The sequence below is a fragment of the Vombatus ursinus genome, unplaced genomic scaffold (genome assembly GCF_900497805.2).
Source record: "Vombatus ursinus unplaced genomic scaffold, bare-nosed wombat genome assembly UNPS02014945.1, whole genome shotgun sequence".
Classification (NCBI taxonomy): Eukaryota; Metazoa; Chordata; class Mammalia; order Diprotodontia; family Vombatidae; genus Vombatus; species Vombatus ursinus.
The window spans coordinates 4963765-4978034 of record NW_020954723.1 but is presented as its reverse complement, the minus strand read 5'-3'; the positions used below and the strand labels follow the sequence as shown (position 1 = coordinate 4978034).

General features: G+C 35.4%; 1 pseudogene; it reads right to left on the bottom strand.

The window, feature by feature from the left end:
- LOC114030034 overlaps positions 1–13035 on the bottom strand; it is a 37669-nt pseudogene extending 24634 nt beyond the window's left edge.
- Positions 13036–14270: the final 1235 nt, after the last annotated feature.

Below are 14270 nucleotides of genomic sequence, written 5' to 3'. Positions count from 1 at the left end.
CACTGTGTTCTCTGGAAGACCTGTTCCATAATTATCAAACTTGCTTTCATCTTAAACCTTTTCTCACTTCCATCAATGATACCTGACCTGGCTCCCATCTGAGGACATTGCATCCCTGGCCACCCTTTTGATACTGGTTGCACTTTAAATCGAATTCCCTGATTCAATGTTGTTGATGAAGAGTGATAGTAATAATTATTTCCTGTTGCTACTCCTAGACTCATCCTTTACTACCACCACTCAACAACCTCTCTTCCACTGAGTTCCACAATATTCAAATTTATCAACCAATTCAAATGCCTGGTTGCCAACATTTTCCTTCCTTTTTCAGTCAATTCAGTGCCTGGATCATAATCTTTCCCCCCATCACCACACTTGCTCTCATATTAGAGGACTTCAATGTATATACTGGTGTCTGATTATAATCTTTTATCACTCCATCTTTCCCTCTCTGCCTTACAACCCCTAACTCTGTCTTTCATCTTCACTGTGATCTCCAATCCCTCTACCCCTTGTTCTTTCTCAGGTCATCATCCCTAGCACTTTTTACAGTATCTTCCTTTTCATATCTCAATACCTTGGTGCATCAGTTCAATTCTATACTATCCCCTAGACTTGAATCCTTTGCCCCTTTGTCCTATCTCCAATCATGCATTGCCAAACTCCAACTTTGGATTACTCCTACTATCTGACTCTTTTAATCCTATTAAAATGCTGTTAATCAAAGCTGGAGGGGGAAAAAATTTAAAAATTTAAAACACGGGGTTTACAATAAACTTATATAACCTTAATACATCAAGGCAATCTTTTGACACAACCCTTAATCAATTCACTATCCCACTCACCATAAAAACTATTCCAAATAGTTTTCTCTTTCCTCAAGACCCTACCCTCTCCACTGAGGATTTTGCCGCATACTTCACTGAAAAAAATTGAAGACATTCACTGAGAGCTCCCTTTTCTCTCCTCTGCATCATCACACATCATTCAGACATCTTTCCTTACTATCTCCTCCTTCACTCTTGTTTCATATGAAGAAGTGTCCCCTCTCTTTGTGAAGGCTAGCCCCTTTAAATCCCATCTCATCATCTTTAGCAGATTGCCTCCTCAACTATCATCTTCTCTCCTTACCATCTTAAATCTCTCCCCAATCTTCTGGCTCTGTCACTTTTACCTGTAAATCCTTAAAAAACCCTCACTTCATTCTACCCCACCTGCTGGTTATCATTCTATATCTCTCCTCCTTTTTGTTGCTTAACTCCTTGAGCAAGACACCTATACTCCCTGCCTCCACTTCCTCTCCTCTCAAGCACCCTCTTCTAAGCCTTCTGCAGTCTGGTTTCCAACTTCATCATTCAATTGAAACTACTCTCTCCAAAATCATCAATGATTTTTTAATTGCCAAATCTAATGACCTTTTTTCGGTATTCATCCTTCTTGACTTCTCTGCAGCCTCTGATACTGTTGACCATAATCTTCTGTTGGATATTCTTCCTTCTCTAGGTTCTCCTGATACTGCTCTCTTTTGGTTCTCTTCCTACCTGTCTAACCACTTCTTAGTCTCTTTTGCTAGAAATTCATCCTCTAACTGTGCCTGGAATTCTCTCCCTCTTCATCTCCACCTCCTGACTTCCCTGGCTTCCTTCAAATCCCAGCTAAAATCTCACCTTTTATAAGAAGCCTTGTCTGATCCTCTTTGATTCCAGTGTTTTCCCTTTGTTGATTAGCTCCTATTTATTTTATACATAACTGATTGCATGTTGTCTCCCCCACTAGAATGTGAGATCCTAGAGAACAAGAAGGGGTCTTTTTTTGTTTTTTTGTTTTACCTTTTTTTTTTTTTGTATCCACATTGTTTAGCACATGGTAGGTACTTAATGTTTGTTGACTTGATTTTGTTTGTCCCCGAAAATCCTGTCTTGGATACCTTTCTCTTCTCCCTCTATACTATCTCTCTTGGTGATCTCATCAACTTTCATGGGTTCAATATCATCTTTATGCAGGTAATTACCAGATCTGTATACCCTGCTCTTATCTCTCTTCAGAGCTCCAGTCTCATATCACCAGCTACCTTTTAGACATCTCAAGCTGGATGTCCTATAGGCATCTCAAGTTCAATGCAACCATAGCAGAACTCATTATCTTTTCCCAAAAACCTTCCTCCTTTCAAAACATCTCTTACTATCAAGAACACTACCATTATCCCAGTTACTCAGGCTTACGGACTCAGTGTCATCTTCCACTCCTCTCTAAAACTTACTCTACCTATCTAATCAACTGCCAAGCAAAGTGTATGCATAGTTTAGTGACTTTGTGGGTATAATTCCAAATTCCTTTCCAGAACAGTTAGACCAATTTCCAACTACACCAACAGTGTATTAGTATATCTGCCCTCCCACAAACCCTCCACCAATTATTTTTTGTCATCTTTACCCTGATGGATTTGTAGTGGAAATTCAGAGTTGTCTTAATTTGCATTTCTATTATTATTAGTGATTTAGAGTATCCTTTCATATAGTTAATAGGGGATTTTTACTCTGTGTGTGTGTGTATGTGTGTGTGTGTATTTAAAAACTACTGGTTCATATCCATTAACCATTTAGCTATTGGCTCTTGTTCTTTTATATTTAAATCAGTCCTTTATATCTTGTATAGCAGACTTTACCAGAAAACTGCTACACAGATTCATTCCAAGTTAACTCTTTCCCTTCTAATTCTAACTGCACTGATTTTTTTTTTTTGTGCAGAAACTTTTCAATGTTATATAATCAAAATTGTCCATTTTATCTCTTATCAGTCTCTCTATCCCTTTTCTGGTTAAAAAGAAAAATCCTTCCCCTTTTCATACTTGTGAAAGTCATCTTTTTCTGCTCCTCTATGATTATTTAAAAAGTTCAAGACACATAGTTTCTGGGTAATTTAATCATTTTATAAATAAGCCCAGCAGGTTATTAATAAAAGGATGGTCTTTTGGCCATCCCTTAGACCAAAGATCTCTAATGGGTGGGGTGGGGTCCACAGTTTATGTGTCCTTTGAAGAGTAGGTGTTACTGAGGGATGGAAATCAACTCAGATTGGCTAACACAATGGGAGGTATGGGTATGTTAAAATGAAGGTCTTGGGATATGTGACTTGGGTCACTCAAATCTTGGTCAAAGAGACATCGATTTCCATGTCACCTGTCTTGATAATATGGAGAATCAACCTTTTCCCAGACCTGTCTGAGAAAACACAATGAGCAGACTTAGGATTTCTTTTACTGTCTGATTAGATCTTAGCCTGAGTGAATCTCTAAGGGAGATTTCCCACACTGGTTGGTTTCTGGATGAGGAAGTAGAAAAAGGGAAAAAACTTCATTCTAATACAATAATTAGTTATTAAATATAAGAGAGAAATATTCATTTCTCACACTTCTAATTTATCATGTAACCTTTGTATCTAAGTCATGGATCTATTTGGAGCTTATTGTGGCCTATGATGTGAGATATTGGTCTAAATCTAATGTCTGCCAGACTACTTTTCAGTTATGAAAACTACTTTTTCTAGAAGTTCAGCAATGAAGGAGAGGAGATATATAAAACCATAGCTTGAGTGTTTCTGCAAGGTCAAGGGATTTTTTTAAAGTATCTTTTCTAGCACCTAGCATACTGATTGATTTGCACATAATAGTGCTCAATAAATGTTTGTTGAACTAATTAAGTAATGGAGAGAGAGAGTTTGAAAGTGAGAGAGGAAGAAGGAATGAATAATGGAGCAAGTACCTAGAGAAGACAGAAGGGGCTAAGATTAAGGGCACAAGTGAAGAAGTTGTGGCAAGGAAAAGGACCATCTCAACTTTGGAAGTCTGAAATAAAAGATAAAGAGGTTGGATGAGGACACAGAAAGGTATGAAGGAAGGAAAATAAAAGATCTCAGATAGAAGGTTTTTGAGATGGTCAAAACTGTGAATTAGCCAGATTATTTTTACAGTTGCGTGAAGGATAAGAATAGAGTCAAGAAAACCAGTTATTAGGAAGTCATTAGAACTATAATATCAAGAGGCAACATGATATAGTTGAAAGCTGGACTTGGAGTCAGGAGACTTGGGTGCGAATCTTGGCTTCCACACTCATTGGCTGTATGCTCATGGCCAAATCACCTAACCTAAGACTCATTTTCCTCATCTGAAAAATGAATACTTCTATTATCTACTTAACAGAGTTTTTGTGAGGAATGTTCTATAAACCTGAGCATTAAAGCAGCACCTTAAGCTTTGCAAAGTGATTTATATACATAATATCATTTGAGTTATTATTATTACAAGCTTTGTCTTATTATATCTCTTACGACATTAAGGTTCTGCACACACACTCAGGAATATTTTTTCATTTCCCTTGTTTTATAAGTCTCAACTCGTATATTTTGCTTTAAGATTACTCTCTATAGCAATTTGCAAGAGGGCTCCTTGGGTGAGTTCTAGTTTTAATTTAATTTATTTTAATCTAGGAGTTGATCAGTTTCTATTACTCATTTCAAATTCTACATTTGTCAGCAAAGTATTCTCCAAATGAGTGATTGTATAGTAAGCCAGCATGCAAACTAGAAGGGGAAATGAGGAAAATCCGTGGACCATTTTGAACTAACATATCCAAATAAGATTTATTAAAGGATATTCTTTGTAGTCAGGAAGAGATAGGAGAGATTCTGTGGTTCTCCCACTCTGCATTTAGGTTGGGTTGATGGTGTAGTAGCTCTTCTCAAATTGGAGTGATGGTGGTAATTATACCAAAGAAGGATTCTTAGCTTTCTCCTTTTGGTACAGTAAAAATCCCATCTCCAACATGTGTTAGGGATGCTTCCTCAGGAAGTTCCCAGGTGTAGAAGCAAGGTGTTATCTGTTACTTCTGTATCCAGATCTAAATTTTAGATTTTTGAGCTTTGAGCAGAGGAGAAAGAATAGAAGGTGAGGAGAGCTTCTGGCTCATACTCTGGCTGATTTTGAGCCTCTTCTCATGTAGAAAGGAACATACTCTTTGTGGCTTTGGCTGAATTTCTGAAAAACTCTCCACTGCACAGGTGGTCATGAGATGATACAAAGAACAAAGATGCCAAAGTCTGTTCACAATATGAATTTATGATTTAACTCAATTCTCCCAAGAAAGCCTTCAGGCTTTAAGTCATATTATAGCTACCTTAAACAGGTTAACATTCGCTCAAGATTTTTTATTGAATGCTTCATATCTTGGGGCATCTTACTTCTATGAGTTGGACTATCAGGCAACTGTCCTGGCTAGAACAGACCCTAAAACAGATATCCTCAGTATACTGAGACAAGCTCCCCATTTGCAAGCATAAAATTTTCAATAATACAAAGGAAAGTTTTATTTTGAAGAAGGGAAAAAACCCAAGTACTGATATGATCAATCATTACCTTAAATGATATATGCAAATACCCCAACCCAAATACTTGTAATTCCAAATATGAGAGTTCCTCTGGTGGAGTCAGTCCCATAGTCCTGTCTTTTCCCTAGGGTAGTGGTAGTGGGAAGGGGTAGGGTAGTGAGATTGTCATAGGGGTATGCTAGTAAATATTTAACAACTGGCTCTGCAGAAAAATAACAATGTATACACAACATATTTTAAAGTTTAATCTGCATTATTGACATTTTATCCATCACTTTATTACGTCTAGACAATCAATAAAACAATTAACTCAAGCCCTGGTTTGTAGCATTTGCTGATTTCCAAGATGCAAATTCTCACACTGAAAATTTAACTGGCTCTAACACACCCCTGAATTGTCCTTTTCCTCCTCACTCCACCTTCTCTCCTACTTCCTGAAAATCTTCATGGTGCTTCTCTATATTATATGAAATTTCTCAAGAAAGGAAAATTTCTAGGACTCATTAATTTTTTGGTTCTATATCCCCCTTGGTACTGGGGGGATGTAAACTTTGGGTAAGACAATATTCCAACATTCGTGTAACTTACAGTTTAGTAGAGAGATAAGATATGAACTCAGACAACAGTAATACACATTATATCATAAGTGCTTGTTAGATGATTATAATTGTTGTTGTTGTTATTATTTTTTAGTTAATGCTCTGTTTATTAAGTGCCTACTATGTATCAGTTATTGTGCTAGGCCTTGGGGATACAAAGACAAAATGAAACAACATCAACCTTCAAAGAACTTACTTTCTATTGGGAGAAACACATATAAATATGGAAAATATATAGAAAATGCATTAAAGGTAATTTTGGAGGAAGACACAAGAAACTAGTGGGGAGCAGGAAAGGCCTCATGTAGAAGGGGGCATTTAAGCTGAGCTTTGAAGATAGGGATTCTAACAGGCAGAGGTGAGGAGAAGGTGCATTCCAGGTATGAGGGACAGCCTGTGCAAAAATATGAAGGCAAGAGATGGACTGTTAAATATGGAGGGGTAAAAAAAGCTGGTTTGTCTGGATCATCAAGTGTGCATGAAGGGGCATGATGCATAATAAGCCCAGAGAAGTAGGTTGGAGCTAGGTTGTGAAGAGCTTTAAATAGATAAGCAGATGAGTTTATATTTGATCCTAGAGGTAATGGGAAGCCACTGGGGTATATTGAATAAGGGAATGGAATGGTTGGACCTAGGTTTTATGAATATCAAATTGGCAGCTGTGTGGAAGATGGATTAGATAGGACAGAAACTTGAAGCAAGGACACCAATTAGGAGGCTATTGTAGAAATTCAGAAAAGAAGTGAATAGGGTCTAAACAAAGTTGGTGTCTGTGTAAGTGGAAAGAAGGGAATACATACATATGTATATATGTATATATATACATATATATGTATTATATGTATACACACACATGCATATATATATGAGAGAGATATGAGGGTAGCAATTACAAGATTTAAGAATGGATTAGATACGTGGTGTGGATGAGAGTGAGGAGTTAAGAAGGACACCAAGATTTCAGATTTGGGTAGCTAGGAGGATGGTATAGTACCCTTAACAGTAATAGGAAGGTTCAGGAGAGGGGAGAATTTAGGGAAAAAGGTAAGTTCTGTTTTGGACCTGTTGAGTTTGAGATGACTACAGAATATCCTGTTTGAAATATCTAATTGTCACACTCAGTTCTGGCTCAGCAGTCAATTCAAAGTATTTTTGTCACCTTATAGTGCACTGGCCTGTGCAGGGTCCTTCCATTACAAGTCATTAAGCACTGCCAGGTGATATCATGCAAAGCATGCCACACACAGTCCCAATAACTAAAGTTTCCTTGTCCAGCCCCACCTCCCAGACTGCACCGCCCCCCTAACAGCTTAAAGATGGCTCTCAGAGAAAGAAGAGATACAGAGGGAAATCTAGGAAATATAAAAACAAAAAAAATTAGTTTACATGTATATGTCATATATTATTTATTTATTATGATGCATTTTAAAATTTTGAGTTCCCAATTCTCTCCCTCTCTCTTGCCTCTCTCCCATCCATTGAAAAGACAAATAATATGATATCAATTATACAGGTGAAGTCATGCAGAACATATTTCCATATTGATGGTGAAGAAGAAGATGATGATGATGATGGAGATGAGAAAGAAAGAGGAGGAGGAAGAAGAGAAAGAGAAAGAAAAAATAAACTAAAAAAAATGCTTCAATCTATACTCAGAGTTCATCAATTCTCTCCCTGGAGGTAGATAGCATTTTTCATCATGAGTCCTTCAGAATTGTTGAGGATCATTGTATTGATTAGGGTAGCTAAGCCTTTCACAGTTGATCATTACAATATTGCTGTTACTGTGTACAGCAGACCTGCACAACTGGGCAGTAAGTAGGGGCCAAAATTAAAATAGGCTAAACTTCTTTGGGCTGCAGATAGGTTAGACTAGAGACAGACTGACTATGGTTGGTTGCCACAGGTCACATGACAAACAGGAGAGTGCATAGTGGCAACTCTACATTTTTCCCAGGCCAACCAAAATCCTTGGGCAGGCTACAAGTGGCCTATGGACCATATGTTGTGCAGGCCTGATATACAGTTCTCTTTATTTTACTTTGTATCAGTTCGTATAAGTATTCCCAGATTTTTCTAAAACCATCCCTTTCATCATTTCTTATAGCATAATAGTATTCCATCATAATCATATGTCACTATTTGTTCGGCCATTCCTCAATGGATGGGCATGCCCTCAATTTCCAATTCTTTGCCACCATAAAAAGAGCTGTTATAAATCTTATATCTATATCTATCTATATGTATATATATATATGTATATGTGTGTGTATGTATCCTTTTCCTTTTTCATTGATCTTACATATATTTTTAATTTGGGGAAAAAGAAAGGGGTGGATATAGGAGGTATCTCAAAGCTGGATTCAATAAGATTTGACAACTAACTTCTTGTGGCCAGTAAGGGAAAGAGTTAAAGGTAGTTTTGAGCCTGGGAAAATTTTGGTAGCAAGAAAGGAACCAGTAAAATAGAGACCATATATGGGGATGATTGTAGGGGTAATTTGCTAGAGAAGATGAAGAAGATGGAATCAGTGGCACATTTAGAAGAGTTTGGGAGGATGCTGTCAAGGAAGCTGTGAGTTATGGGAAAGGGTAAAAGAAAGAAGTCACAAAGAACAGTCTCAATTCTCTCACTAAAGTAGGAGTCAAGGTCCTCATCTATAAGGATTGAGGGAATGGATAGTATGGGAGACTTGAGGGGAGAACAAAAAGTTTGATGATTAGAATAGAGAATCAACCAGGGAGAAATGGGGAAGTTAGGAGGAAGGATAGGAAAGGTCCTTTGCGTGAAGGATTTACTTAAGGTTCTGAAAACCAAAACCTTACTATTATTGTGCGAAGATCAGTTTTATTGAAAATTCTTTTAGAGAATTGTAAAAACTTAGAATTGGAATAGACCTTAAAGGTCATCTAGTTTCATCTGTCTCCTAATGCAGGAATTCCTTTGAGAACATTTTTGATTCATGGTCATCTGTCTAGACTCTGGATGTTCCCAGTAACTGAGAGGTCAAGAAAGTCCACTTCACAATACAGCATTTCTAATGGTTACAGTTCTTCCTTATGTGACTTGTTACATGGAAATTTATATAAGTAGTTGGCTCAGAATTTAGAGTCTGAGATAGCCTGTTACCTTTTCCTTACCTTAGCACTTCTCTAAAAAGAAACATTTAATTGCATATTTCAGTGAGAGGTATAGATTTGATGGCAACTTTATTTTTGGTTTCACAGTCAGTAGAATATTCCAGTTGTAAGAGTGAAAATTAAATAACCTAAGCTAAAGTTAAGAACTCAACATGTAGTTATAAATTAATGTAATTTTAAATGTTATTTTATGTCTTGTAATTTTAAAGTTATGACCCTTATTAAATGTAATTTTAAAGTTATGATCCTTCTTAAAGACAAAGTTTCAATCTCAAAGAAGCATTTAAGAGCTGTATCTTTAATAGTGACTTTTACAACCTAAAAAAACCTATTTTTTTCTACTTGTATTCACTTAGTGACTTTTTTGTGTGACCTGGCCCACTGTGTGGTTTGTCCTAGGTTTCATAGGATTTAGAACTAGAACTAGGAAAACATCCTCTACATTTTTGTAATCCTTTGGCATGCCCGCAGGCCATAGGTTGTGCAGTCCTGATCTAGTCCCACTTTCTCTTTTCTATATGTGTGCGTGTGTGTTGTGTGTGTTCCAGGGAGTCCTCCCATAGAATAAAGAATATTTTTTTTCCTAAAAGAAAAAAAAATAAAAAGGAAGAAGAGAAAAAAAAATCAATACATCCAAAAAACATAATGTTCCAAATCCACAGACCTCCTACCTTTGCAAAAGAATGGGGGTAGATATCTTCTCTGGAGCCTATGTGTTCTTGGTAATTTTATAACATTCACTCTCAATTGTTTTAGCGTAGTTGTCCTTTCCATTTAGCATTTCTGTGGTCATTACGTATATTGTTTCCTTGGCTGTGCTCATTTTATCCTGTATTAGTTCATGTAAATCTTTCTACATTTCTCTGTATTCGTCATATTCATTATTTCTTACATCACATTAATATTCTCTTATATTACTATATCACAATTTGTTTGGCCATTCCCTATTTAGTAGGCGTTTATTTTGTTTCTAGTTTTTTGCTGCCGCAAAAAGTGCTATTGAAAGTATTTTGGCATATATGTGGACTTTTTACCAATTACTTCCTTATGGTATATGCCTAGGATTAGAATTAGTCACTTTATTTTCATAATTGCAAATTGCTCAGCAAAATAGCTGTACTAATTCATAGCTCCACCAACAATTCTCTAGTTTTCCTATCTCCCCATAATCCCTCCCATCTTTTGTCATTTTTGCAAATTTGCTGAGTGTGAAGTAAAAATTTGGGGTATTTTTATTTGTATTTTTCTTATTATTAGTGATTTGGAACTTTTTTGTGGTTGTTAATAATTCTTACAATTATAATTATTACAATTCTTTTGAGAACCATTTCACATGTGTTTAATTGGTACTGTAGTTTAATTTTAAAGGATAACATTTTAAGAGTAGAAACAATATAAGTTACTATAGAATTTTTAAAAATTAAAATTGAACACAAAATGTTTTCCCAACTAAGGAAATTTTTCTTTTCTTTTCTTTTTTTAAAGGCACGTGGGGTTAAGTGACTTGCCCAGGGTCACACAGCTAGTCAGTGTCAAGTGTTTGGTCTGAGGCCGGATTTGAACTCAGGTCCTCCTGACTTCAGGGCCGGTGCTCTATCCACTGCTCTACCTAGCTGCCCCCTTTTTTTTTCTTTCCTTTTCTTTTTTTTTTTCCAACTAAGAAAATTTTGACTAGACTATTTGAATCAATTAATTTTTATGTTTATAAAAACATACTTCTGACTTTGTTTAAAATGTCTGAGCATAAGTACAAAATCCAAAAGCATACAACTAAAACAAACAGCACAACACAGCACAATTACAGTCATTCCATAAGAAAATACAATTCACCTGAATAGGCCAAACTTGGAAAATAATGTTTCATTGTGTCCTGAAAGTCAATAAATTAGGACTTGGTCTGACCGAGAAAAAGATAGAATGCAAAAAAAAATTATAATTAAGTTCAAATGATTAGCAGAAGTATTAACCTAAAAGAAGATGTAAGAAAGATGAGGAATCTCAGGCAATTTTTATATCCAGCACTAAAAGAAGCTTTGTGCAGCTGAAATGGTAGAGCTAGTACCCATCTTAACTTCTTTATAATAGTTTGTACTATGCATGATGCAGATTCAGTGACTCAATCTGAGCCTAATGATCAGCTATAATATACCATACAGATTTAATTAGTCAACTATAGATACTTCTTATTGGATCTAAGATAATCAAGTCTCAGCTCATAAAGATATTAATAATTAAAATCAATAAAATCATTTCATTGTACTGAAAATCAATTGGCAGGGACTATGTACTGTGATAAAGTATACAGCATGTTTCTTGGAATCAGTATCTTTTTAAGCTTCTGAGTCACTGTTTTTGCACAGATTAAATTTCTGGGTGATCATTAAAGCCAATCCTTAGATTTTGTGGAACTTATCTAAATTGGAACTTAGGAAGGAATGAACAAATTTGTATTTGGATCTACTTAAATTCATAAATTTGGGTGGAGAGAAACCCTATCCATAAATCATCAGGGAATATGCATTGTATTATCTTTTTTTGTTGTGGGAGAAAAATAGTCATTCCCTTTTTAAGATGTGAAAAGATTTCCTGCTATTTAAATCCACAAACCTAAGCTTGTCTTTTGAGGCTTTTCCTGTGACGGAAGATAAATACTAATGCATATTGGCAGGGAAACTGAAGAAGTGAATTCTATGAACACTCATCCTAATTGCATCAGAAAATCAGATATCCTCATCATTATTCAGTTTTATTAAAAAGAAAAAAGAAAAGACTTACATTTTACAACAATGGATGAGTACTTGATCATATCCTTCATAAATGATGCATAATCACAATTACTTTGCAATCACTTAAAAGAGATGTTCACTTTTTGTTCTAAACTATTTCAAAGGGGGGAAAACTATAGATTTTCATTTGGAAAAGGAAATGTTCACTTCTTAATAATTATTAGCAACAATAAGCTTAATGGAAAACTTGAGCAAAAAAGTTTCCAAAATTTACTTTAACAGTAAAAGTAACAGATTACTGTAAAAAGAAAACATATAAAACTCAACAACAGGAGAAAAATTAAAAAGAATGAAAATCTCATTGAAACTAAAATATCAAATACAAGCAGGTATTGTCAGTGCATACAAATATTGTCTACATAAACAAATGTATCATTTTTTGGTAGTGTCATTTTGGATCCATCAGATGGAAGGACTGCCTTTCATCATAATACAATTAAAATATATACTAACTGTTCTAAAACAGAAAATATGCAACATTGCTATCAGACTAATAAGATAATCATAAAACAGCTATCAGATGAAGATAGCAAATTAGGCAGTGTATCTAAGAGGCATCATGGTTAATGCATAGAAAACCAACCTCAGAGTCAGGAAAACTTTGAAGTTCAAGCCCTGACTCTAAGATAAAATAACTATCACTTCTTAGTTTGTCCAGGTGTCTTTCTAAGACTATAAGTTTCAGAACAGTTGTGAATCTGGATCTAGATTGGTAGAGAGAGTTTCCTTACCCCTGAGTCCCCTATACAAATTAAACCATAGACTCAGACTTTAAAAAAAATTAAGAACTAATGAACACATGTTAATACATATTCATTAATATATTTTATACTTGATTCAGTGTTATACCAATCAAATAATCAAACGAATGCTTTAAAAAGTTGGAAAAATAATAGCGTTCATTTGGAGGAAATAGGTCTAGAATTTCAAAAGTACAAAATGAATATGTATGTCATTGCGCTCTCTATTCTTTAAAAACCAAACTTCGTCCTTCTCCATTGTTACCTCTTTGAGTTGTACCTGATCTTATTGCCAGTTTTCAGTCGAATCCTCTAAGGAACAGGATGATTTTGTTTCTGCTTCTTTGTGAGGAATTTCTTAATTCTGAAATTCTTATGGAAGGACATGATAAGGAGATGACAACTGAGCTTCTACCACAACAGTAGTCTGGATGAAAAAAAGGGCTTACCTGAAATTTCTAAGGAAAAGCATTCAGAATATTAAATGAAAAAAAAATTCTAGTACTTTTTCTTAACGGAAAATAGCACAAATAACTATAAAATAGTTCAGATCAAGTGAAACTTAAAAAAGTTATAATAATTTTAAGATTATTTCACACTAGCACAAAAAGTAGTCGATTTTCTACCAATATGACTGCCTAAAAAGTAGATAGACCAGAGCTCCCACATACTTACTCTAATAAATTCTCAACTTCTAAGGAGACCAAACAAAGATAAAAAAAAAATCCAATGAGAAAATATGACTTCTTCTACTCAAGAACTGCACAAAATGTCAGCTATGAGCAACAGGAAATGGGGCTCCTTCAGCAAAGCAAGCACCATTGTGGCCAGAAATGGAACCTATGGAACCTATATGGCTCTATGGATGAAAACAGAAAAGGTTGAGCCTCAAGCTGAGGCTCCCTTGAGAAAGCTCCAAAGAGGTCAGAAAGCTCCAGTGTGGGAATCTTAAAAATCTTGGGGAGCAGCAAGCTGCAATTAATACAATGCCAACCAGTGCAGTGTTGCAATGTCCCAAGGCTCCAAGGTCCCTAATACTTTTTCCACTAGAGAAAGTGGTAAACCTTACTCAAGAAACTGACTCCCTGAAAACTGTAATAGAATAGAGATCAATGATTCCATGAGATAACAAAATCAAAAGACTGAAAAAAAAAAGCTATCTGATATAAAAACAACTGAACCAGAAAATCAACAGTTCAAGGAGAGATAACCTAAGAATTATTAGGTTCTGTCAAAAGATATAAACAGGTAGTTTTCAGAAGAAGAAATCAAAGCTATTGATAATCAATATTCTAAATCACTAATACTTAGAGAAATGAAATTTAAAATAACTCTGAGGTACCACCTCATACCTATCAGATTGGCTAACATGATAGAAAAGGAAAATGACAAATGCTAGAAGAGATGTGGAAAAATAGGTACACTAATGTACTATTGGTGGGGCTATGAATTGGGTCAACCATTCTGGAGAATAATTTGGAACTATGCCCAAAGGGCTATAAAATTTTGTATAGCCTTTAACCCAGTAATACCACTACTAGGTCTGTATCCCAAAGAGATGAGAGAAAAAGAAAATATGTAGAAAAATATTTATAGCATATTTTTTGTGATGGCAAAGAATT